Here is a 26,276-nt window from a genome sequence, read left to right as displayed (position 1 = left end):
AGCTACAATCGGCCCGTGTATGGCCACCTTAAAGGAACAGTAACACTAAAAAATGAAAGAGCTTTTAAGTAATAAAAATATAATGCACTGTTGCCCTGCACTTGTAAAACTGGTGTGTTTGCTACAGTAACACTACTATAATTTTTATAATAAGCTGCTGTGTTGCCACGGGGGCAGCCATTCAAGCTGGAAAAAAGGAGAGAAGGCACAGGTTACATAGCAGATAACAGATAAGCTCTGTAGAATACAATAGTGTTTTATCTGTTATCTGCTATGTGCCTTTTCCCCTTTGAATGGCTGCCCCCATGGCTACATAGCAGCTTATTTATATAAATTATAGTAGACTTTCTGAAATAAACACACAACTTTTACCAGTGCAGGGCAGCAGCACATTATATTTTAGTTACTTTTATACACTTTCATTTTCTGGTGTTACTGTTCCTTTAAGGGTAGATATGTCACGCTTGGTGGCCTTGCCAAACTAAAGAAGCCCAAAGGCCCCAGTGAGAATTGAACTCGCGACCCCTGGTTTACAAGACCAGTGCTCTAACCACTGAGCTATGGAGCCAGATGCACCTGTGCCACTTTTGTTAAATATTTTGAATTATCGACTAATTTCTACACAGCAATGGAAAAATTAATTCTGTATGTCACACAGCTGTTTCCTTAGGGCCCTTACACACAAATGCTTCCAGCTTCAAATATATGGCAGAGAAAAACCATGTTTCCTACCAACAGCCTGCAGTTTGATGGTGTATGATAGACAGACGCTTTTGGAGATCAGTGAGGATGCAGCAGTTAGTGTTTTGGATCAGAAACTGGTGTCATTTTTTCCCCGGAGCCAGTATTGTTATCACGATACTAGTGGGATTATCCGGAGGATGTGAGTGCAAAGGCGAGGCCACAAGGCTGGCATGCAAGTTAGAGTTAAAGGCCGTGGATTATGACCTCCGATGCCCAGCATTTTTCTAGCTAATGTGCAGTCTCTGGACAACAAAATGAATGATCTCAGAGGAAGACTTAAAAAGATTTCTGTGCATTTTGCTTCACAAGACTTGGTTAACTGTAGGAATGCCAGACCATGCAGTCCATGCATCTATTGTGCTAATGAGAGAGAATCATTGTTTTTCAAAAATTCAGTTTGTCCAGTACAAGTATCTATAATGCTGAAAGAAACCAAATATATGGTGTCTGCTGAGGAGGTAAAAAAGACGTTTAATAGAATTAATATCTACAAATCTGCTGGCCCAGACAGAATATCAGGGTAACTTCGCTAATTTCGGCAAATCGCCACACTGCATATGCCATTCCACCAGCGATTTACTTTCTTGTGGTGGGGTGGCACTTTGGGGAGATTCGTCGCCCGCAACAAAGGAGATTTTTTCGCTGGCGACTAATCTCCAAGAAATGCCATCTCACCAGCAAGAATGTAAATCGGATGGCATACAAGGCGCTGATATCACCAAAGTTTCCACTAAAGGCAACTTCAGCGATTTCGCCAAATTGTCGTGCTGCGTATGCCATCCCACCGGCGAATTACATTCTAGGGCTGTCACAGCCCTTATGGTTGTGTTAAAAAAAGTTCAGCCGGCCATACACGCACCGATAATATCGTACGAATGACTTAAAAAGATAGCTGTGCATTTTGCTTCACAAGACTTGGTTAAAGGAGAAAGAAAGGTAAAGTCACATGGGGGTGCCAAAATTTTAGGTACCCCCAAGTGACTTCAATCGCTTACCTTGTACCCCCCCCTTCCAGACCGAGTCTGTAGCTTATTGGCCCATGTAGGGACCTGCTGACGAACATGCTTGGCTTACACCTTAACAAAGATCGACCAGATACCTATCGATCAGGATTAAGGTTGTTGATGCTGTCCTCTTCCCGACGGTCTGCAGTGGTGGCAATTATGATTTAGTCGTTGGCCCCTGTGAGCCCGATATCACCTATCTAAAGGTGCCCATGCACGTGAAGATTCGCTCGCTTGGCGAGGTCGCCAAGTGAGCGGATCTTCTCCTGATATCCCCACCTACGGTGGGCGATATCTGCCAAAAAGTAGGCTAATTTGATCGAATTATAATGGCAGCAAAGGGGCAATCGGTTCGGGGACCCCATCAACGAGCCGATGTGGCTCGACTAAATCTTTTAACCTGCCCGATTGATATCTGGCCAATTTCAGGCCAGATATTGATCAGCATGCCCCTCTGTTCTGCCCCTACAGGGGCCGATAAGCTGCCGAATCGGTTCAAGGGACCAATATCGGCAGCTACAATCGGCCCATGTATGGGTAGATATATCGTGCTTGGTGGCCTTGCCAAACTAAAGAAGCCCAAAGGACCCAGCGAGAATTGAACTCACAACCCCTGGTTTACAAGACCAGTGCTCTAACCACTGAGCTATGGAGCCAGATGCCCCTGTGCTGCTTTTGTTAAATATTTTGAATTATCGACTAATTATCCCCTTTTCTACACAGCAATGGAAAAATTAATTCTGTATGTGGCATAGCTGTTTCCTTAGGGCCCTTACACACAAATGCTTCCAGCTTCAAATATTTGGTAGAGAAAAACCATGTTTCCTACCAACAGCCTGCAGTTTGATGGTGTATGATAGACAGATGCTTTTGGAGATCAGTGAGGATGCAGCAGTTAGTGTTTTGGATCAGAAACTGGTGTCATTTTTTCCCCGGAGCCAGTATTGTTATCACGATACTAGTGGGATTATCCGGAGGATGTGAGTGCAAAGGCGAGGCCACAAGGCTGGCATGCAAGTTAGAGTTAAAGGCCGTGGATTATGACCTCCGATGCCCAGCATTTTTCTAGCTAATGTGCAGTCTCTGGACAACAAAATGAATGATCTCAGAGGAAGACTTAAAAAGATTGCAGTGGATTTTGCGTCACAAGACTTGGTTAAAGGAGAAAGAAAGGTAAAGTCACATGGGGGTGCCAAAATGTTAGGTACCCCCAAGTGATTTCAATCGTTTACCTTGTACCCCCCCTTCCAGACCGAGTCTGTAGCTTATTGGCCCATGTAGGGACCTGCTGACGAACATTCTTGACTTACACCTTTAACAAAGATCAACCAGATACCTATCGATCAGGATTAAGGTTGTTGATGCTGTCCTCTTCCCGACGGTCTGCATTGGTGGCAATTATGATTTAGTCGTTGGCCCCTGTGAGCCCGATATCACCTATCTAAAGGTGCCCTGGGGCCAAACGATCGAATTATAATGGCGGCATAGGGGCAATCGGTTCGGGGGCCCCTACACGGGCAGATAAGCTGCTGAATCGGTTCAAGGGACCAATATCGGCAGCTACAATCGGCCCATGTATGGCCACCTTAAGTAGATATGTCGCGCTTGGTGGCCTTGCCAAACTAAAGAAGCCCAAAGGCCCCAGCGAGAATTGAACTCGCGACCCCTGGTTTACAAGACCAGTGCTCTAACCACTGAGCTATGGAGCCAGATACTTCTGCACTATCTTTGTTAAATATTTTGAATTATCGACTAATTATGCCCTTTTCTACACAGCAATGGAAAAATTAATTCTGTATGTCACACAGCTGTTTCCTTAGGGCCCTTACACACAAATGCTTCCAGCTTCAAATATATGGCAGAGAAAAACCATGTTTCCTACCAACAGCCTGCAGTTTGATGGTGTATGATAGACAGACGCTTTTGGAGATCAGTGAGGATGCAGCAGTTAGTGTTTTGGATCAGAAACTGGTGTCATTTTTTCCCCGGAGCCAGTATTGTTATCACGATACTAGTGGGATTATCCGGAGGATGTGAGTGCAAAGGCGAGGCCACAAGGCTGGCATGCAAGTTAGAGTTAAAGGCCGTGGATTATGACCTCCGATGCCCAGCATTTTTCTAGCTAATGTGCAGTCTCTGGACAACAAAATGAATGATCTCAGAGGAAGACTTAAAATGATTGCAGTGGATTTTGCTTCACAAGACTTGGTTAAAGGAGAAAGAAAGGTAAAGTCACATGGGGGTGCCAAAATGTTAGGTACCCCCAAGTGATTTCAATCACTTACCTTGTACCCCCCCTTCCAGACCGAGTCTGTAGTTTATTGGCCCATGTAGGGACCTGCTGACGAACATGCTTGGCTTACACCTTAACAAAGATCGACCAGATACCTATCGATCAGGATTAAGGTTGTTGATGCTGTCCTCTTCCCGACGGTCTGCATTGGTGGCAATTATGATTTAGTCATTGGCCCCTGTGAGCCCGATATCACCTATCTAAAGGTGCCCTGGGGCCAAACGATCGAATTATAATGGCGGCAAAGGGGCAATCGGTTCGGGGACCGCATCAACGAGCCGATGGGGCTCGACTAAATCTTTTAACCTGCCCGATTGATATCTGGCCAATTTCAGGCCAGATATCGATCAGCATGCCTCTCTGTTCTGCCCCTACACGGGCCGATAAGCTGCCGAATCGGTTCAAGGGACCAATATCGGCAGATACAATCGGCCCATGTATGGCCACCTTAAATAGATATGTCGTGCTTTGCCAAACTAAAGAAGCCCAAAGGCCCCAGCGAGAATTGAACTCGCGACCCCTGGTTTACAAGACCAGTGCTCTAACCACTGAGCTATGGAGCCAGATGCCCTTGTGCCGCTTTTGTTAAATATTTTGAATTATCGACTAATTATCCCCTTTTCTACACAGCAATGGAAAAATTAATTCTGTATGTCACACAGCTGTTTCCTTAGGGCCCTTACACACAAATGCTTCCAGCTTCAAATATATGGCAGAGAAAAACCATGTTTCCTACCAACAGCCTGCAGTTTGATGGTGTATGATAGACAGACGCTTTTGGAGATCAGTGAGGATGCAGCAGTTAGTGTTTTGGATCAGAAACTGGTGTCATTTTTTCCCCGGAGCCAGTATTGTTATCACAATACTAGTGGGATTATCCGGAGGATGTGAGTGCGGGCGACTAATCTCCAAGAAATGCCATCCCACCGGCAAGAATGTAAATTGGATGGCTGCTGAGGAGGTGAAAAAGACGTTTAATAGAATTAATATCCACAAATCTGCTGGCCCAGACAGAATATCAGGGTAACTTCGCCAATTTCGGCAAATCGCCACACTGCATATGCCATTCCACCAGCGATTTACTTTCTTGTGGTGGGGTGGCACTTTGGGGAGATTCGTCGCCCGCAACAAAGGAGATTTTTTCGCTGGCGACTAATCTCCAAGAAATGCCATCTCTCCAGCAAGAATGTAAATCGGATGGCATACAAGGCGCTGATATCACCAAAGTTTCCACTAAAGGCAACTTCGGCGACTTCGCCAAATTGTCGTGCTGCGTATGCCATCCCACCGGCGAATTACATTCTAGGGCTGTCACAGCCCCTATGGTTGTATAAAAAAAAGTTCAGCCGGCCATACACGCACCGATAATATCGTACGAATGACTTAAAAAGATAGCTGTGCATTTTGCTTCACAAGACTTGGTTAAAGGAGAAAGAAAGGTAAAGTCACATGGGGGTGCCAAAATGTTAGGTACCCCCAAGTGACTTCAATCGCTTACCTTGTACCCCCCCCTTCCAGACCGAGTCTGTAGCTTATTGGCCCATGTAGGGACCTGCTGACGAACATGCTTGGCTTACACCTTAACAAAGATCGACCAGATACCTATCGATCAGGATTAAGGTTGTTGATGCTGTCCTCTTCCCGACGGTCTGCATTGGTGGCAATTATGATTTAGTCGTTGGCCCCTGTGAGCCCGATATCACCTATCTAAAGGTGCCCATGCACGTGAAGATTCGCTCGCTTGGCGAGGTCGCCAAGTGAGCGGATCTTCTCCTGATATTCCCACCTACGGTGGGCGATATCTGCCAAAAAGTAGGCTAATTTGATCGAATTATAATGGCAGCAAAGGGGCAATCGGTTCGGGGACCCCATCAACGAGCCGATGTGGCTCGACTAAATCTTTTAACCTGCCCGATTGATATCTGGCCAATTTCAGGCCAGATATCGATCAGCATGCCCCTCTGTTCTGCCCCTACACGGGCCGATAAGCTACCGAATCGGTTCAAGGGACCAATATCGGCAGCTACAATCGGCCCATGTATGGCCACCTTAAGTAGATATGTCGCGCTTGGTGGCCTTGCCAAACTAAAGAAGCCCAAAGGCCCCAGCGAGAATTGAACTCGCGACCCCTGGTTTACAAAACCAGTGCTCTAACCACTGAGCTATGGAGCCAGATACCTCTGCACCAGGTTTGTTAAATATTTTGAATTATCGACTAATTATCCCCTTTTCTACACAGCAATGGAAAAATTAATTCTGTATGTCGCATAGCTGTTTCCTTAGGGCCCTTACACACAAATGCTTCCAGCTTCAAATATATGGCAGAGAAAAACCATGTTTCCTACCAACAGCCTGCAGTTTGATGGTGTATGATAGACAGACGCTTTTGGAGATCAGTGAGGATGCAGCAGTTATTGTTTTGGATCAGAAACTGGTGTCATTTTTTCCCCGGAGCCAGTATTGTTATCACAATACTAGTGGGATTATCCGGAGGATGTGAGTGCGGGCGACTAATCTCCAAGAAATGCCATCCCACCGGCAAGAATGTAAATTGGATGGCATACAAGGCACCGATATCACCAAAGTTTCCTCTCAAGGCAACTTCAGCAATTTCGCCAAATTGCTATGCTGCGAATGCCATTGATCTGGCGCCATTGAAGGCGTCCAAGCAAAATCTACGTTCAGGGCTGAATCAGCTGAAGGAGGTAGAATTTCCATTGTTTCTACTTCCATATCTGACAATTCAGCCCTCTACGTCAGTGGAGGGTGGGAATGATCTTTCTTGCAACCTGTGCTACGTGTGTGGCCACCTTTCCTTTGTGGTTTTGGGCAACTTGTGATTCAGAGTACAATCATATTGGGTGAAAAGTTGTTTTTTTTTTTATCTTCTATGCCTAAAGAAAAAACAAAACAACTTGTCACCCAAAGTGCCATTTAGGAAATTACCCTAAATGGCACCTCCACCCACAACAAATTACACATTTTCAAAGTCATGTGTAAATGAAATTGCTTTTGAAAGCAACATCTGTCTGACTGGTTATACTTTGCTCCTTGCTCTTTGTTATGTAAACGAGACACTAATGATTCATGGTGGTACTAGACCTCCCCCAATGGGTTTTTACCCTTTTTTAACTGCATAATCCCCAACAGCCTACAAGGAAGGCCCTACCTTATACAATTGATATATTGTTTGACGATTTGTTCATATGGCTTTATGTCACAGATGTGCCTAGCAAATAAGTTAAGAAAGCAGCCTCAGGCCCCAGTGAGAATTGAACTCACGACCCCTGGTTTACAAGACCAGTGCTCTAACCACTGAGCTATGGAGCCAGACACCCCTGAAATACTTTTGTTAAATATTTAGAATTATCAACTAATTATCACCTTTTCTATACAGCAGTGGAAAAATAAATTCTGTATGTCGCATAGCTGTTTCCTAAGGGCCCTAACACACAAATGCTTCCAGCTTCAAATGCATGCCAGAGAAAAACCGTGTTTCCTACCTACATTATTTTCCTTTGCACCCTTAACCTGCCAAATTGTCAGCGGGGGAAGGATTTAGGGACTTAACCCAAATTCCATTGCTTTAGTATTAAGATGCTGCATACAATGACCTGGATGAATGTGGATATTTTCAGTAGCACTCTCTTCTTCTGGTTGTTTTGCTCTCTGCTTCAACCAGTCACTCCCAATGATAATGTTCTTATTACTCCTTGACACTAAACTGTATGGGCACTGTATATGTAGACGGCAGGAAATTCAAGCCAAATCCATCCAGCCTACCCAGCCTCACCATTGCTGAATAATGCAAAATCGCAAAATAAGTGCCGGAAATGGCATGGGGGGGTCATGGGTGGCAGCGGTTAGACATGAAAAGTCTAATGATGTAATTTGCACATAAACCTATCAATCGGATGTTGGCTAGTTTTCATAAGTAAAAAAATAATAATTCAACACCTGCCATATAAACATGCTTGAGAATCATGTGATAGTGTAAAAGAAAGTGAAAATATAAATCACATGGTGGCATTGCATTCTTCACTTATATTTGTAGATATCTACCTCACCTTGAAAATACTAAACGATAATACTTATATTTATGTGGGGCTCTCACTGCTATTTTTTTCAGGCTCAGTGCTATATTTCAGTACTCCAAACACAGCTCCCCAACTGAGCTTTGTATCTTTTACAAATGGAAGAACAATGTTGTCCATCCTGTCCCATTAATCAATGGAAATCACAAAGCATTTTAGCTTTCATAACTTTACCAGTGTGCTATACTCTTGGGTAATTTCCATATAAATAATAAAACAAACTTGGAATCTGCTTTGGTCATGAACTTACATGGCTCTGGGGTGTGGCAATGTTTTGAAATGTGTTGAAACTGGTGTCATTTTTTCCCCGGAGCCAGTATTGTTATCACGATACTAGTGGGATTATCCGGAGGATGTGAGTGCAAAGGCGAGGCCACAAGGCTGGCATGCAAGTTAGAGTTAAAGGCCGTGGATTATGACCTCCGATGCCCAGCATTTTTCTAGCTAATGTGCAGTCTCTGGACAACAAAATAAATGATCTCAGAGGAAGACTTAAAAAGATTTCTGTGCATTTTGCTTCACAAGACTTGGTTAACTGTAGGAATGCCAGACCATGCAGTCCATGCATCTATTGTGCTAATGAGAGAGAATCATTGTTTTTCAAAAATTCAGTTTGTCCAGTACAAGTATCTGTAATGCTGAAAGAAACCAAATATATGGTGTCTTTTGAGGAGGTGAAAAAGACGTTTAATAGAATTAATATCCACAAATCTGCTGGCCCAGACAGAATATCAGGGAAACTTCGCCAATTTCGGCAAATCGCCACACTGCATATGCCATTCCACCAGCGATTTACTTTCTTGTGGTGGGGTGGCACTTTGGGGAGATTCGTCGCCCGCAACAAAGGAGATTTTTTCGCTGGCGACTAATCTCCAAGAAATGCCATCTCACCAGCAAGAATGTAAATCGGATGGCATACAAGGAGCTGATATCACCAAAGTTTCCACTAAAGGCAACTTCGGCGACTTCGCCAAATTGTCGTGCTGCGTATGCCATCCCACCGGCGAATTACATTCTAGGGCTGTCACAGCCCTTATGGTTGTGTTAAAAAAAGTTCAGCCGGCCATACACGCACCGATAATATCGTACGAATGACTTAAAAAGATAGCTGTGCATTTTGCTTCACAAGACTTGGTTAAAGGAGAAAGAAAGGTAAAGTCACATGGGGGTGCCAAAATGTTAGGTACCCCCCCCTTCCAGACCGAATCTGTAGCTTATTGGCCCATGTAGGGACCTGCTGACGAACATGCTTGGCTTACACCTTAACATTGGAGATCAGTGAGGATGCAGCAGTTAGTGTTTTGGATCAGAAACTGGTGTCATTTTTTCCCCGGAGCCAGTATTGTTATCACGATACTAGTGGGATTATCCGGAGGATGTGAGTGCAAAGGCGAGGCCACAAGGCTGGCATGCAAGTTAGAGTTAAAGGCCGTGGATTATGACCTCCGATGCCCAGCATTTTTCTAGCTAATGTGCAGTCTCTGGACAACAAAATGAATGATCTCAGAGGAAGACTTAAAAAGATTGCAGTGGATTTTGCTTCACAAGACTTGGTTAAAGGAGAAAGAAAGGTAAAGTCACATGGGGGTGCCAAAATGTTAGGTACCCCCAAGTGATTTCAATCACTTACATTGTACCCCCCCCTTCCAGACTGAGTCTGTAGCTTATTGGCCCATGTAGGGACCTGCTGACGAACATGCTTGGCTTACACCTTAACAAAGATCGACCAGATACCTATCGATCAGGATTAAGGTTGTTGATGCTGTCCTCTTCCCGACGGTCTGCATTGGTGGCAATTATGATTTAGTCGTTGGCCCCTGTGAGCCCGATATCACCTATCTAAAGGTGCCCTGGGGCCAAACGATCGAATTATAATGGCGGCAAAGGGGCAATTGGTTCAGGGACCGCATCAACGAGCCGATGTGGCTCGACTAAATCTTTTAACCTGCCCGATTGATATCTGGCCAATTTCAGGCCAGATATCGATCAGCATGCCCCTCTGTTCTGCCCCTACACGGGCCGATAAGCTGCCAAATCGGTTCAAGGGACCAATATCGGCAGCTACAATCGGCCCATGTATGGCCACCTTAAGTAGATATGTCGTGCTTGGTGGCCATGCCAAACTAAAGAAGCCCAAAGGCCCCAGCGAGAATTGAACTCGCGACCCCTGGTTTACAAGACCAGTGCTCTAACCACTGAGCTATGGAGCCAGATACCTCTGCGCCACCTTTGTTAAATATTTTGAATTATCGACTAATTATCCCCTTTTCTACACAGCAATGGAAAAATTAATTCTGTATGTGGCATAGCTGTTTCCTTAGGGCCCTTACACACAAATGCTTCCAGCTTCAAATATATGGCAGAGAAAAACCATGTTTCCTACCAACAGCCTGCAGTTTGATGGTGTATGATAGACAGACGCTTTTGGAGATCAGTGAGGATGCAGCAGTTAGTGTTTTGGATCAGAAACTGGTGTCATTTTTCCCCGGAGCCAGTATTGTTATCACGATACTAGTGGGATTATCCGGAGGATGTGAGTGCAAAGGCGAGGCCACAAGGCTGGCATGCAAGTTAGAGTTAAAGGCCGTGGATTATGACCTCCGATGCCCAGAATTTTTCTAGCTAATGTGCAGTCTCTGGACAACAAAATGAATGATCTCAGAGGAAGACTTAAAAAGATTTCTGTGCATTTTGCTTCACAAGACTTGGTTAACTGTAGGAATGCCAGACCATGCAGTCCATGCATCTATTGTGCTAATGAGAGAGAATCATTGTTTTTCAAAAATTCAGTTTGTCCAGTACAAGTATCTATAATGCTGAAAGAAACCAAATTTATGGTGTCTGCTGAGGAGGTGAAAAAGACGTTTAATAGAATTAATATCCACAAATCTGCTGGCCCAGACAGAATATCAGGGTAACTTCGCCAATTTTGGCAAATCGCCACACTGCATATGCCATTCCACCAGCGATTTACTTTCTTGTGGTGGGGTGGCACTTTGGGGAGATTCGTCGCCCGCAAAAAAGGAGATTTTTTCGCTGGCGACTAATCTCCAAGAAATGCCATCTCTCCAGCAAGAATGTAAATCAGATGGCATACAAGGCGCTGATATCACCAAAGTTTCCACTAAAGGCAACTTCGGCGACTTCGCCAAATTGTCGTGCTGCGTATGCCATCCCACCGGCGAATTACATTCTAGGGCTGTCACAGCCCTTATGGTTGTGTTAAAAAAAGTTCAGCCGGCCATACACGCACCGATAATATTGTACGAATGACTTAAAAAGATTGCTGTGCATTTTGCTTCACAAGACTTGGTTAAAGGAGAAAGAAAGGTAAAGTCACATGGGGGTGCCAAAATGTTAGGTACCCCCAAGTGACTTCAATCGCTTACCTTGTACCCCCCCTTCCAGACCGAGTCTGTACCTTATTGGCCCATGTAGGGACCTGCTGACGAACATGCTTGGCTTACACCTTAACAAAGATCGACCAGATACCTATCGATCAGGATTAAGGTTGTTGATGCTGTCCTCTTCCCGACGGTCTGCATTGGTGGCAATTATGATTTAGTCGTTGGCCCCTGCGAGCCCGATATCATCTATCTAAAGGTGCCCATGCACGTGAAGATTCGCTCGCTTGGCGAGGTCGCCAAGTGAGCGGATCTTCTCCTGATATTCCCACCTACGGTGGGCGATATCTGCCAAAAAGTAGGCTAATTTGATCGAATTATAATGGCAGCAAAGGGGCAATCGGTTCGGGGACCGCATCAACGAGCCGATGTGGCTCGACTAAATCTTTTAACCTGCACGATTGATATCTGGCCAATTTCAGGCCAGATATTGATCAGCATGCCCCTCTGTTCTGCCCCTACTCGGGCCGATAAGCTGCCGAATCGGTTCAAGGGACCAATATCGGCAGCTACAATTGGCCCATGTATGGGTAGATATGTCGTGCTTGGTGGCCTTGTCAAACTAAAGAAGCCCAAAGGCCCCAGCGAGAATTGAACTCGCGACCCCTGGTTTACAAGACCAGTGCTCTAACCATCGAGCTATGGAGCCAGATGCCCCTGTGCTGCTTTTGTTAAATATTTTGAATTATCGACTAATTATCCCCTTTTCTACACAGCAATGGAAAAATTAATTCTGTATGTCGCATAGCTGTTTCCTTAGGGCCCTTACACACAAATGCTTCCAGCTTCAAATATATGGCAGAGAAAAACCATGTTTCCTACCAACAGCCTGCAGTTTGATGGTGTATGATAGACAGACGCTTTTGGAGATCAGTGAGGATGCAGCAGTTAGTGTTTTGGATCAGAAACTGGTGTCATTTTTTCCCCGGAGCCGGTATTGTTATCACAATACTAGTGGGATTATCCGGAGGATGTGAGTGCAAAGGCGAGGCCACAAGGCTGGCATGCAAGTTAGAGTTAAAGGCCATGGATTATGACCTCCGATGCCCAGCATTTTTCTAGCTAATGTGCAGTCTCTGGACAACAAAATGAATGATCTCAGAGGAAGACTTAAAAAGTTTGCTGCGCATTTTGCTTCACAAGACTTGGTTAACTGTAGGCATGCCAGACCATGCAGTCCATGCATCTATTGTGCTAATGAGAGAGAATCATTGTTTTTCAAAAATTTAGTTTGTCCAGTACAAGTGTCTATAATGCTGAAAGAAACCAAATTTATGGTGTCTGTTGAGGTGAAAAAGACGTTTAATAGAATTAATATCCACAAATCTGCTGGCCCAGACAGAATATCAGAGTGTATTATTAATTTCATTTGCCGTTGTTTTCTTTTTTGCCCTTTGGTAGAAAACTTAGGTCAATTCGTATACAAAGTGCTAGATATAGAGTTTGCCAAGCTACTTTTACACTCGCATTAAGGGCCGTGACAGACGGAGAGATTAGTCACCCGTGACAAATCTCCCCGAAATGCAATCCCACCAGCAAGAATGTAAATCACCGGTGGAATGGCATACGCAGCTCCGAAATCGGCAAAGTTTCCTCTCAAGGCAACTTCGGCAAATCACTGCGCTGCATATGCCATCCCTCCGGCGATTTACTTTCTTGTCGGTGGGGTGGCACTTCGGGGAGATTAGTTGCCCACGACAAGGAAGATTTGTTGCGGGCGACTAATCTCCCTGTCTGTCATGGCCCTTATGGTTGGGCGATGATAGTATATGGAATAGTCACTGCAAATGCTAAGCTTGGTAAGTATCAAGCTTTTTTTAAATAAATAGAATTTTAATGTGATTAATGTATTTTTTGTCATGTTGTATTGAGTTTTAAGTGTTTAGTCTGTGTTGAAGGCATTTAAGTAAGGATTTCATTGCACTGTTTACATTGTACTCTGTGCATGTGACAAGAAACTTTGAACTTGAACTTAAAAAAGAAAAAAGCACAGAAACATAACTGACACAATAGGTAAAATGAACTGAGGAAAAAGGATGAAGTGAGGTAACAGAAATGCTCTAAAGAAAAGGCACTCCATGAAAAGGTCATGAGGGATCACATAGCAAAGGCTGACACTGGCAAAGTAAACTTGGGTGAAGAGAAGGAAGTCTAGATTTTTAACAGGATTCAGTAACTAGTGCTAACTGTGCAGTATGTTTTGTATTAGGAAATTTCTGTGCATGTTTCTACCTCCATATCTGACGATTCAGCCCTCTACGTCAGTGGAGGGTGGGAATGATCTTTCGTGCAACCAGTGCTACGTGTGTGGCCACCTTTCCTTTGTGGTTTTGGCCAACTTGTGATTGCGTATAATCATATTGGGTTGTTTTTTTTATCTTCTATGCCTAAAGACAAAAAAAACTTGTCACCCAAAGTGCCATTTAGGAAATTACTAATTGGCACCTCCACCCACAACAAATGACACAAAGTCATGTGTAAATGAAATTGCTTTTAAAAGCAACATCTGTCTGACTGGTTATACTTTGCTCCTTGCTCTTTGTTATGTAAATGGGACACTAATGATTCATGGTGGTACTAGACCTCCCCTAATGGGTTTTTACCATTTTTTAACTACTGCATAATCCCCAACAGCCTACAAGGAAGGCCCTACCTTATACAATTTATATATTGTTTGATGATTTGTTTATATGGCTTTATGTCACAGATGTGTCTAGCAAATAAGTCAAGAAAGCAGCCTCAGGCCCCAGCGAGAATTGAACTCGCGACCCCTGGTTTACAAGACCAGTGCTCTAACCACTGAGCTATGGAGCCAGATGCTCCTGTACCCCTTTTGTTAAATATTTTGTTAAATATTTAGAATTATCAACTAATTAACTAAAACCTTTTCTACACAGCAATGGAAAAATTAATTCTGTATGTCACATAGCTGTTTCCTAAGGGCCCTAACACACAAATGCTTCCAGCTTCAAATGCATGCCAGAGAAAAACCGTGTTTCCTACCTACATTATTTTCCTTTGCACCCTTAACCTACCAAATTTTCAGTGGGGGAAGGATTTAGGGACTTAACCCAAATTCAGTTGCTTTAGTATTTAGATGCTCTAAAGAAAAGGTAATGAGGGATTTTTTTTGTATTAGGAAATTTCAGTGCATGTCTATGGAAATACATTTTTGACCATATTGAAAAAGAGTTCAGCCGGCCATACACGCACCGATAATATCATACGAAACCTTGTTTCATAGGATATTCGGTGCGTGTATGGCGGCTTGACAGGGCGACCGATATCACAAAAGGCTGCAGATATCAGTCGACTCATCAATTGACCAGGTTAAACGATTTTGATCTGGTGCCATTGAAGGCGCCCAAGCAAAATCTACGTTCAGGGCTGAATTGGCAGGTGGAGGTAGAATTTCGATTGTTTCTACTTCCATATCTGACGATTCAGCCTTCTACATTTGTCTGACTGGTTATACTTTGCTCCTTGCTCTTTGTTATGTAAATGGGACCCTATATCAGTAGTGGTTTGGCAATTTGCCAAAATCGCGCTGCCGCATGTGCCATCCCACCGGCGACTTACATGTTCGCCGGTGGGATGGCAGGTGATGGCAACTCGGGGAGATTAGTCGCCCGCGAACAGGGAGTTTTGTCGTGGGCGACTAATCTCCCTGTGTGCCAGAGCCCTTAAGGTGAAGACACACAAGGTGACCTGTATAAAAGCCTATGGTGAGTAAGTTGTTGCGATAAGTCGCAGAGACTGTCTTTTTTTAAAAGTCGCAACGATTTATCGACTCATGGTTGTGAGTTTTATATGGGTGACACTCTGTGGCTAGTGATTCATGGAGGTAATAGACCTCCCCCAATGTGTTTTAACCATTTTTTAACTACTGCATAATCCCCACTGCCTACAAGGAAGGCCCTACCTTATACAATTTACATATTGTTTGATTGGTACATATGGCTTCATGTCAGAGATATGTTTTTCAAATAAGATAAGAAAGCAGACTTAACCTCGTTTCGTACGATATTCGGTGCATGTATAGCAAGTTGGCGACCAATATCGGAAAAGGCTGCTGATATTGGTCAACTTGCCGATCGGGCAGGTTAGAAGATTTTGAACGGGCGCCATTTAAGGCGCCTGAGCAAAATCAATGTTCAGGGCTGAAGGAGGTAGAAATCCTATTGTTTCTACCTCCATATCTAACGATTCAGCCCTGAACGTCAGTAGCGCGAAAGATTGAAAATCGCCACGTGTGTGGCCGGCTTTAGGCCCCAGCAAGAACTGAACTTACAACCCCTGGTTTACAAGAACAGTGTGCTAAACACAAAGCTACGGAGCCAAACAAGTGCCAGTGCTTTTTGTGTGTCCTGACATGGAATTTACTTTTCCAATGCTGAGTAGAGAAAGCTTTATCTTGGAAATACTGAATGAACTTGGTTTCTTTCATTACTATGAGCCATAGCTTATTCTCTTTATGTGCTTTATGGGTCTTTTAAAGTTTGTCCGAAAAGAAACCACTGGCCCCAGCGAGAATTGAACTAGCAACCCCTGGTTTACAAGACCAGTGCTCTAACCACTGAGCTAAGGAGCCTAGCTGTAGGGCAAGGCCCTAGCTCAATATTTCAAATATATATATATACTTTAGCTCTCTGAGCAGAGAAAGTGATATATCTTGGGAATATTGAGTGGCCTAGGTCTCTTAAATACCACCATGCTCTTTCATCACTCAGTTCAATAGCGATAGTTTCTTCTCCAGGGTTTGCTAGGACAGTATGGTGGTGCAACAGTTAGTACTACAGTCTTCGACTACTGCACTGCTTTGTTCCTGCTAGGGCACTGCAAGGAATGTGTTTGCTTGTGCCATAGCCCTGTGGGCTCCCTCTCCTGTCTTAAACTGATCTAGTGTATAATAAGATCAATAGGCTTCTGTGGTAGTGTGGAGGTGAAGAGAAAGAGACATAGAAAAAAGAAAAGAATTGAGAAAATAGAAATGTTCAAGAGAAAGAGCAGTAGAAAAAAAAACTCATAGGGGAGTATATAACAATGGCTGACAGGCAAAGCAAGGTTGGATGAAGAGAAGGAAGATGCAAAAGGCAGGAGAAAAGGAGGGAGAAAGAATGTGAACATGCAATGTAAGGGAAGAGGAAACCAGAAGTGCAAAGCAGGGCACAAAATGGAAGGGAATGTTGATAACAGAATATTGAAGAGTATAGCATAAAAATAGGACAGAGAGTCACACAATGTGGAAGGGAAGACATTAGGACGACACTAATGCAAAAATAAGGGATCGCCACCCAAAAAACAGTTAATGAAAAGGTGACTCAAAAAAACGTTCCAGTATCCCTTAAAGGTGACCTACACCCAAAGCAAATGACACATTTTCAATGCTTCTAATGTTATGTGTAAACATATTTTCTATTGAAAGCCGTATGTGTTGCTGTTTACATTCTGCTCGTTTGAGCAAAGTAAAATAAGCCATTGCGTCAGTAGAAGTTTTTCAATGTTGTTTGCAAAAGGGGAGGAGATAGAACTTCTTGTAGCAGGAAATGTTCTACAAAATCAATCCATGGATTTGAGTTCTAGATGAGTGACACCCTATACCTCCCCTAATGGTCTTTATTGAAATATATATGTATTGAGTTTTACATTTTGAAAAAAACGGGAACAGTAAATGAAAAACATACTTGCAAACCTCTGATGATACAGTTACATTTCCCATGGGATAGAGGGGGGCAAGAAGGGAGTGTTAGTAAGGGTTAGAATATGGGCCACCCTTGTTTGCCAGGTCTGCTATGTAATTGTTATTCTAGGTGGTTACTGATAGTTTCAATTGAGTGATGGGTCCATTGGTGGGATCTACGCAGTGCATCAGTGTTTAATCTCTTCTCCATGCATATGTTTTTTCCCCTCTTTGAGGATCTGGAAGAGTGTGGGGTGGATGCGGATTTCCATAAATGGGCAACAAGGTGGCTAAGAAAGACTTTCTCCTTCTCTAGGTCAGGTGGTAAGACATGTAGAAGAGTCATTACTGCAGTGAGAGCCAAGGAAATTTGGAGCGTTCTTGGTTGCCATAAAGTGAGAGTGTACCTTGGATGACAGGACACTACCAGAAACCACACTGTCGCCAGCATAAGGGTGAAGCTGTGGGGTACATTTGGGCGAGCCGGTGTGGACTAAGGTACCGTCTCAGCTATAATTTGGAATAGTATTCCAGGTGGTTGGCACATTTGCTAGCTTGTTACACTGCCCTGAATGCCCTTTCCCAGTCATCTATATCTAACTGGATCTGCAGGTCTGTTTCCCATTTCCTAATGGTTTTAACTGTTACTCCTTTTGTACAGTTCCCTCCAAGTGAACTTGAGAGCAGAGTCGAACTGGGGTACCTGGGTGTTAAGGTGACTATAAGAACATCTTTTTGGTTTTTAATCATTAGTAAATATGGCTCAGTGAGTGAAATGCAATAAACTATATTTTAGGTGCAAGCCTACTCTAGCTGTAATAACCAAAAGTACCCAGAAGCTAGCATTTACTCACAGCATGTAGGAAAGTGCACATCTAAGTGATTTCTTTTACAAGATATGAAACACTGTGTGTGCGTAATTTTAGTCTTGTAAAGTTTGTCCGAAAAGAAACCACAGGCCCCAGCGAGAATTGAACTCGCGACCCCTGGTTTACAAGACCAGTGCTCTAACCACTGAGCTATGGAGCCGAGATAGCACCCAATGCAATAGCTCAATATTTAGAAGATATATTACTTTAACAACTCAGCAGAGGAAAAGTAAATGCTGTGTGTGTCCTGACCTGCAATTCACTTTTCCAATGCTGAGCAAAGAACAATAGGCTCTTGGCTTCTGTGGTACAGCGATGGCTTCAGCATGCCGTATTTTGGCTATTTATAGCACTGTTTGTGCTTCAACCACTGAGCTATAAAGCCAGGCAATGCTTAGCAAATCATGTTCAATATTGGCCATCGACTCATCACACTGAAACCAGAAAAAACTATGTGAAAGAAAAATGGAGGTGAAGAGAAAGAGACAAAGACATATGAAGTGTTGAGGAGAGACACCAAGGAGAGGCTGGCAGATGAGAGTCCGTGACACACGGGGAGATTAGTTGCCCCGTGACAAATCTCTGTTGTCACGGGCGACTAATCTCCCTGCAATGCCATCCCACTGGCTAGAATGTAAATCGTGGGTGGGGTGGCACGGCGATTTGCCGAAGTTGCCTTGAGAGGATTTCGACACCCCGTATGCCATCCCACCGGCGATTTACATTCTAGCACACAGTTCAGGGATTGAATCCAGACTGATCCTGGCAGGAACAAAGTAACATAGAAATGTATTCCTAGGGGAGTGAATAGCAGTGGCTGCCATTGTCAAACCAAGGTTGATTGAAAATAAAAGATAAAAAAGGCAGAACAGGAGCAAGAAAAAATGTGAAAATGCAATAAGAAGTGATCTTTGGCAGCAGACAATTAAAGAGTAGAGCAAAAATTTAAAGGAACAGTAACAACAAAATATAAAAGTAATTACAGTATAATGCACTGTGTCCCTGCACTAGTACAACTGGGGTGTTTCCCTCAGAAAGGCTACTATAGTTTATATAAGGAAAGCTACTGTGTAGACAGAAGAGCAGCATAATTAATTCCATTTAAAATGCTATTTTTGAACCAACAAATGTATTTTTTAGTAATATTGGTGTGTAGGCGCCATGTCTACTTTTTTTTCTACAGTGCATTGTGCCTGAGTCTGAGCTTTCAGAAGGAGCCAGCGCTACACATTAGAACTGCTTTCAGGTAACCTGTTTCTCCTACTCCCATGTAACTGGAGGAGTCCCAAGCCGGACTTGGATTTCTTACTATTGAGTGCTATTCTGATACCTACTGGGAGCTGCTATCTTGCTCCCTTCCCATTGTTCTACTGATCGGCTGCTGGGAGGGGGGGGGATATCACTCCAACTTGCAGCGCAGCAGTAAAGTGTGACTGAAGTTTATCAGAGCACAGGTCACATGGCTCTGGCACTCTGGGAAATGAAGAATATGGCTAGCCCCATGGGAAATTTCAAAATTATATAAAAAAAAAAATCTGTTTGTGCTTTTGAAAAGCAGATTTCAATGCAGGATTCTGCTGGAGAAGCTCTATTGACTGATACATATTCCTTTAAGGAAAATATAATTCTAAAAAACTTTCCAATAGCCATTAAAGGTGACCTCCACCCAAAGCAAATGACACATTTTTAGTGGTTTCATTTTATGTGTTAATGTATTTTCAGTTGAAAGCTTTATGCGTCTGGCTGTTTACATTCTGCTCCTTTGAGCAAAGTAAACTCAACGTCAGTAGAAGTTTTTCACTGTTATTTGCAAAAGGTTGGCAATACAGGTTCTTGTAGCTGAGCCAGGAAATGTTCTACTCTTTTACTGGTTTGAGTTCTAGATAAGTGACACCCTGTGGCTAATGATGTATGGGGGACTAGACACCCTCATCTAGATTCATTGGAGACTAGACCTCCCCTAATGGTTATTAACCATTACTCCTACTGCACAGCCCCCTGTGCCTCCACGTGAATATAGAGGACCCTGCCTTATAGAATCCACCAACAAAATATATTTAGTGCATATTTGTTAGAATAATATATTGGCAAGGTTCTAAATGAACACTGAACACACCCAATGTACTCAATCAGCAGGTAGCATTGATATATTTTTTCAGATATGGAGCACTATGGAGTCTTAAGCTGGCCATACACGAGGCGATCTAACAATGTTTCGTGCGACCGTCGGTCGCACTAAACATTGTCAGATCCGCCACACACAGTCAGGGCTGAAACAGCAGATAAGGAGGTAGAAACAATAGGATTTCTACCTCCTTCTGCCGATTCAGCCCTGACGGCAGATTTTGGTCAGGCGCCTTCTATGGCGCCCGATCAAAATTTTCTAACGTGACCGATCGGCGAGTCGTCCGATATCAGCAGCTTCCTGCGATATTGGTCGACTCGCCGACATGCCATACACGCACCGAATATCGTACGAAACGAGGTTTCGTACGATAGTATCGGTGCGTGTATGGCCAGCTTTAAGCTGGCCATACACAGGCTGATTTAAGCTGCCAATTTAGGCCCTTCCGACCAATTGGGCAGATTATCTGCCCATGTACAGCCTGAAAATCAGCCAGATGTTGATCAGCTTGTTTGGCCAGTTCTTTAGATCGTGTATTGCAGGGATCCCCAACCTTTTTCACTTGTGAGCCACACTCCGATGTAACAGGGTCTTTGGGGATGCCAAATATTGACTGTGATTGGCTATTTGATAGCCCCATGTGGACTGCTGGCCTGTAGGTGGCTCAGTTGGAGTAAAACTGTCTCCCTGCTTCTAAAACTTACCTCCAAGCCAGGAATTAGAAATAAGAACCAGCATTGAGCTGACTGGGAACAACATCAAAGGGGGTGGTAAGGAATATGTTGCTCATGAGCCACTGGTTGGGGATCACTGGTATAGTGTATGGCCAGCTTAAGCTATATTCTCGTTAGAGCTTTCTGTGTATTGGGAATAAGATTACTTAAAAATAACTCTCAGGCCCCAGCGAGAATTGAACTCGCGACCCCTGGTTTACAAGACCAGTGCTCTAACCACTGAGCTATGGAGCCATTTCTTGTAGATCCGTGCATAAACTTAATGATTTTGATCATTACTAAATATAGATCAAAGAGATTACATGCCATTAATGATACTCTAGATGTAATAACCCTAATAACAAATCAACAAGTAGCATTTACTCATGACCATGGAATGTTAGAATGCAAACATCTCATTAATTGGTGTTACTAGAGCTGGAGCACTATTTTTCTGGCCTACATGGTGGAGGGCCAATAATGGAAGCCAGTTTTGACCACTCCCATTTTTAAACCACATCCACTTCAAACCACACCCATGTTATCAAAGAGCTTTTAAAGGAACAGTAACACCAAAAAATGAAAGTGTATAAAAGTAACTAAAATATAATGTGCTGCTGCCCTGCACTGGTAAAAGTTGTGTGTTTACTTCAGAAAGTCTACTATAATTTATATAAATAAGCTGCTATGTAGCCATGGAGGCAGCCATTGAAAGGAGAAAAGGCATAGGCATATAGCAGATAACAGATAAAACACTATTGTATACTACATAACTTATCTGTTATCTGCTATGTAACCTGTGCCTTTTCTCCTTTTTTCCAGCTTGAATGGCTGCCCCCATGGCTACACAGCAGCTTATTATATAAATTATAGTAGTGTTACTGTAGCAAACATACTAGTTTTACCAGTGCAGGGCAACAGTGCATTATATTTTTATTACTTTAAAGCTCTTTCATTTTTTACTGTTACTGTTCCTTTAAGACCATACCCACATTAATGGTAGTAGCGTAGCAAAAACCCAAATGGTTGGTGCTCACTGTAGGGATATCACCCTTCATTCACATGTGAAAGAATTATATTATGTCATATTAAGACACACCCTTAAATCCCTATGCTAACTCTTCCCCTGCACAGCAACCCCCAGCATATAATTACACACCTTAGGGACAACCCCTGCCAGGGCCCAGAACAAACCCCTGCCAGGTTCCCTCCCACAGGCAGCATAGGGAACACACAGGCAGAGTATGGCACACACAGGTAGCATAGGACAGGCAGAGTATGGCACATACAGGCAGCATAGGACAGGCAGAGTATGGCACATACAGGCAGCATAGGGCAGGCAGAGTATGGCACACACAGGCAGCACAGAACAGGCAGAGTATGGCACACACAGGCAGCATAGGGCAGGCAGAGTATGGCACACACAGGCAGCACAGGACAGGCAGAGTATGGCACACACAGGCAGCATAGGGCAGGTTGAGTATGGCGCACACAGGCAGCACAGGACAGGCAGAGTATGGCCAACACAGGCAACATAGGGAAGGCAGAGTATGGCGCACACAGGCAGCATAGTACAGGTAGAGTACTGCCTATATGTGCCATACTCTGCCTTCCCTACCCTGCCTGTGTGTGCCATACTCTGCCTTCCCTACCCTGCCTGTGTGTGCCATTCTCTGCCTCCCCTATGTTGCTGGCACTGCTCCTACAGTCTGTCTGAGGTGTGAACAGTTGAAAAATGTGGGGTCTTACAGTCTGAGCCTGAGGTGTGAACACTGCAGGGGGTGAACAATGTAGGGATTACAATTTGTGAGATTAGATGTTTATAAAATACAGGGGTTTACTGCCTAAGGGCTCTGGCACACGGGGAGATTAGTTGCCTCGCGAGGCATTTTCGGCGATTTGCCGAAATCGCGCCGCCGCGTGTGGCAACTCGGGGAGATTAGTCGCCCGCGAACAGGGAGATTTGTCGCGGGTGACTAATCTCCCCGTGTGCCAGAGCCCTTAATCTGAGGTGTAAACCATTACAGGGTAGGGGACCATTAAATCTCAGTAGTGATACCATTTGAAGTTTACACAAAGGTAAGCAATCACAGCAGCCAGACAGACAGGGGGCCACAGGCTGCCAGTTCAACAGCACTGGTGTAGGAATAAACTACCTTTTGAGAAATCTGTTTTTATATTTACACTTGGCAGAGTTATCTGTATATATTGTGAATGTGATTACCTGAAAAGAAAGTTTAGGCCCCAGCGAGAATTGAACTCGCGACCCCTGGTTTACAAGACCAGTGCTCTAACCACTGAGCTATGGAGCCATTTCTTGTAGATCTGTGCATAAACTTAATGATTTTGATCATTACTAAATATAGATCAAAGAGATTACATGCCATTAATGATACTCTAGATGTAATAACCCTAATAACAAATCAACAAGTAGCATTTACTCATGACCATGGAATGTTAGAATGCAAACATCTCATTAATTGGTGTTACTAGAGCTGGAGCACTATTTTTCTGGCCTACATGGTGGAGGGCCAATAATGGAAGCCAGTTTTGACCACTCCCATTTTTAAACCACATCCACTTCAAACCACACCCATGTTATCAAAGAGCTTTTAAAGGAACAGTAACACCAAAAAATGAAAGTGTATAAAAGTAACTAAAATATAATGTGCTGCTGCCCTGCACTGGTAAAAGTTGTGTGTTTACTTCAGAAAGTCTACTATAATTTATATAAATAAGCTGCTATGTAGCCATGGAGGCAGCCATTGAAAGGAGAAAAGGCATAGGCATATAGCAGATAACAGATAAAACACTATTGTATACTACATAACTTATCTGTTATCTGCTATGTAACCTGTGCCTTTTCTCCTTTTTTCCAGCTTGAATGGCTGCCCCCATGGCTACACAGCAGCTTATTATATAAATTATAGTAGTGTTACTGTAGCAAACACACCAGTTTTACCAGTGCAGGGCAACAGTGCATTATATTTTTATTACTTTAAAGCTCTTTCATTTTTTACTGTTACTGTTCCTTTAAGACCATACCCACATTAATGGTAGTAGCGTAGCAAAAACCCAAATGGTTGGTGCTCACTGTAGGGATATCACCCTTCATTCACATGTGAAAGAATTATATTATGTCATATTAAGACACACCCTTAAATCCCTATGCTAACTCTTCCCCTGCACAGCAACCCCCAGCATATAATTACACACCTTAGGGACAACCCCTGCCAGGGCCCAGAACAAACCCCTGCCAGGTTCCCTCCCACAGGCAGCATAGGGAACACACAGGCAGAGTATGGCACACACAGGTAGCATAGGACAGGCAGAGTATGGCACATACAGGCAGCATAGGACAGGCAGAGTATGGCACATACAGGCAGCATAGGGCAGGCAGAGTATGGCACACACAGGCAGCACAGAACAGGCAGAGTATGGCACACACAGGCAGCATAGGGCAGGCAGAGTATGGCACACACAGGCAGCACAGGACAGGCAGAGTATGGCACACACAGGCAGCATAGGGCAGGTTGAGTATGGCGCACACAGGCAGCACAGGACAGGCAGAGTATGGCCAACACAGGCAACATAGGGAAGGCAGAGTATGGCGCACACAGGCAGCATAGTACAGGTAGAGTACTGCCTATATGTGCCATACTCTGCCTTCCCTACCCTGCCTGTGTGTGCCATACTCTGCCTTCCCTACCCTGCCTGTGTGTGCCATTCTCTGCCTCCCCTATGTTGCTGGCACTGCTCCTACAGTCTGTCTGAGGTGTGAACAGTTGAAAAATGTGGGGTCTTACAGTCTGAGCCTGAGGTGTGAACACTGCAGGGGGTGAACAATGTAGGGATTACAATTTGTGAGATTAGATGTTTATAAAATACAGGGGTTTACTGCCTAAGGGCTCTGGCACACGGGGAGATTAGTTGCCTCGCGAGGCATTTTCGGCGATTTGCCGAAATCGCGCCGCCGCGTGTGGCAACTCGGGGAGATTAGTCGCCCGCGAACAGGGAGATTTGTCGCGGGTGACTAATCTCCCCGTGTGCCAGAGCCCTTAATCTGAGGTGTAAACCATTACAGGGTAGGGGACCATTAAATCTCAGTAGTGATACCATTTGAAGTTTACACAAAGGTAAGCAATCACAGCAGCCAGACAGACAGGGGGCCACAGGCTGCCAGTTCAACAGCACTGGTGTAGGAATAAACTACCTTTTGAGAAATCTGTTTTTATATTTACACTTGGCAGAGTTATCTGTATATATTGTGAATGTGATTACCTGAAAAGAAAGTTTAGGCCCCAGCGAGAATTGAACTCGCGACCCCTGGTTTACAAGACCAGTGCTCTAACCACTGAGCTATGGAGCCAGGCTGTTCTTAGTAAATCTGGTTCAGTATTTACAACACGCTTTACTCTTAGTGACTACCTTCTTCAACCTTTACGTAGATTACTGAGCTAAAGACTTAAAGATAGTGGCCACGTACTTCAAGTGTTCAAAAATTTTGTGGTACCACCATGGGTGCTAAATTTGCCCCCTCTTTTGCAAATATATATTTAGGCTGGTGGGAGGACACATATAAATTTTAATAGTGATAATCTGTTTAATAAAACGCACCATTTTCTATGCCTGGGTCATCAATGATATCCTTGGTATGAGAAGTGTTATCTGATTGGTGGATAAATGGGGTCTTGTGATTGGATATTTAATTTTGTATTTTGATTGGTTGTTTGATCACTTTAAATACTTTGTTTCCTTTGGCATGGATAGCGTCAGGCTGTCTATGTTTGAGATGTTTTTTGTTTAAATAGAACAAACATGTTTTAACTGCACCACTTTTTTGCTATTCCATCCACTTCTCTCTAATGCCAGCCTTGATCTCATTTTTGAGGTATTTTTTTTTTTTTTAATCATTGTTTTTTTATTTTTTGATGATCAAAGTTCTTGTTACAGCAGTTTTCATAATGAAGTATTTTTTTCGTTTACATCATGTTTGTAACAAGGTTTTAGAGATTATTGATACATAGTTTAACAATTACTTTGAACTTTCTGCTCATACCTATTTGTCCTTTGAGTCCTGTGGGAAGTTTGCTTTTACTGCTGGTATATGGCCAACAGTCTGTTTATTTGTTGGCTCCTGGGGGGTCTTTGTATCTGCTGGTCGGCTCCTTGGTTTTGTAAGTTTTGAATATACTGGGATGCTTCGACTACAAATGGATGTTCTTTGAGTATTTCCGTATCATACCACGTAGTTTGCCTGAATGTGTAAACTATGAGATATCTGATTGGTTGAGGTAGGGCATATATGTATGTAAACCATGTGTTGAAAAATTTTGCTGTCTTTTGTTCT

At 43.6% G+C, this 26,276-nt stretch overlaps 13 non-coding genes across 13 annotated transcripts; all 13 read right to left on the bottom strand.

The window, feature by feature from the left end:
* Positions 1 to 495: 495 nt before the first annotated feature.
* trnat-ugu lies at positions 496 to 568 on the bottom strand. Its single transcript has one exon. It is a non-coding gene; the product is annotated as a tRNA-Thr (tRNA).
* Positions 569 to 3,384: 2,816 nt separating this feature from the next.
* Positions 3,385 to 3,457, bottom strand: trnat-ugu. The gene has a single exon. It is a non-coding gene; the product is annotated as a tRNA-Thr (tRNA).
* A 1,074-nt stretch (positions 3,458 to 4,531) lies between these two features.
* On the bottom strand, positions 4,532 to 4,604 carry trnat-ugu. Its single transcript has one exon. It is a non-coding gene; the product is annotated as a tRNA-Thr (tRNA).
* A 1,536-nt stretch (positions 4,605 to 6,140) lies between these two features.
* On the bottom strand, positions 6,141 to 6,213 carry trnat-ugu. The gene has a single exon. It is a non-coding gene; the product is annotated as a tRNA-Thr (tRNA).
* A 1,085-nt stretch (positions 6,214 to 7,298) lies between these two features.
* trnat-ugu lies at positions 7,299 to 7,371 on the bottom strand. Its single transcript has one exon. It is a non-coding gene; the product is annotated as a tRNA-Thr (tRNA).
* Positions 7,372 to 10,272: 2,901 nt separating this feature from the next.
* trnat-ugu lies at positions 10,273 to 10,345 on the bottom strand. Its single transcript has one exon. It is a non-coding gene; the product is annotated as a tRNA-Thr (tRNA).
* Positions 10,346 to 12,115: 1,770 nt separating this feature from the next.
* Positions 12,116 to 12,188, bottom strand: trnat-ugu. The gene has a single exon. It is a non-coding gene; the product is annotated as a tRNA-Thr (tRNA).
* A 2,092-nt stretch (positions 12,189 to 14,280) lies between these two features.
* On the bottom strand, positions 14,281 to 14,353 carry trnat-ugu. Its single transcript has one exon. It is a non-coding gene; the product is annotated as a tRNA-Thr (tRNA).
* A 1,704-nt stretch (positions 14,354 to 16,057) lies between these two features.
* On the bottom strand, positions 16,058 to 16,130 carry trnat-ugu. The gene has a single exon. It is a non-coding gene; the product is annotated as a tRNA-Thr (tRNA).
* A 2,045-nt stretch (positions 16,131 to 18,175) lies between these two features.
* Positions 18,176 to 18,248, bottom strand: trnat-ugu. Its single transcript has one exon. It is a non-coding gene; the product is annotated as a tRNA-Thr (tRNA).
* A 2,860-nt stretch (positions 18,249 to 21,108) lies between these two features.
* On the bottom strand, positions 21,109 to 21,181 carry trnat-ugu. The gene has a single exon. It is a non-coding gene; the product is annotated as a tRNA-Thr (tRNA).
* Positions 21,182 to 23,165: 1,984 nt separating this feature from the next.
* On the bottom strand, positions 23,166 to 23,238 carry trnat-ugu. Its single transcript has one exon. It is a non-coding gene; the product is annotated as a tRNA-Thr (tRNA).
* A 1,984-nt stretch (positions 23,239 to 25,222) lies between these two features.
* On the bottom strand, positions 25,223 to 25,295 carry trnat-ugu. Its single transcript has one exon. It is a non-coding gene; the product is annotated as a tRNA-Thr (tRNA).
* Between the last annotated feature and the right edge of the window lie 981 nt (positions 25,296 to 26,276).

This window comes from Xenopus tropicalis, chromosome 4 (assembly GCF_000004195.4).
Source record: "Xenopus tropicalis strain Nigerian chromosome 4, UCB_Xtro_10.0, whole genome shotgun sequence".
Lineage (NCBI taxonomy): Eukaryota > Metazoa > Chordata > Amphibia > Anura > Pipidae > Xenopus > Xenopus tropicalis.
The sequence above is the reverse complement of the archived record's forward strand: the minus strand, read 5'-3'. Positions and strand labels throughout refer to the sequence as shown.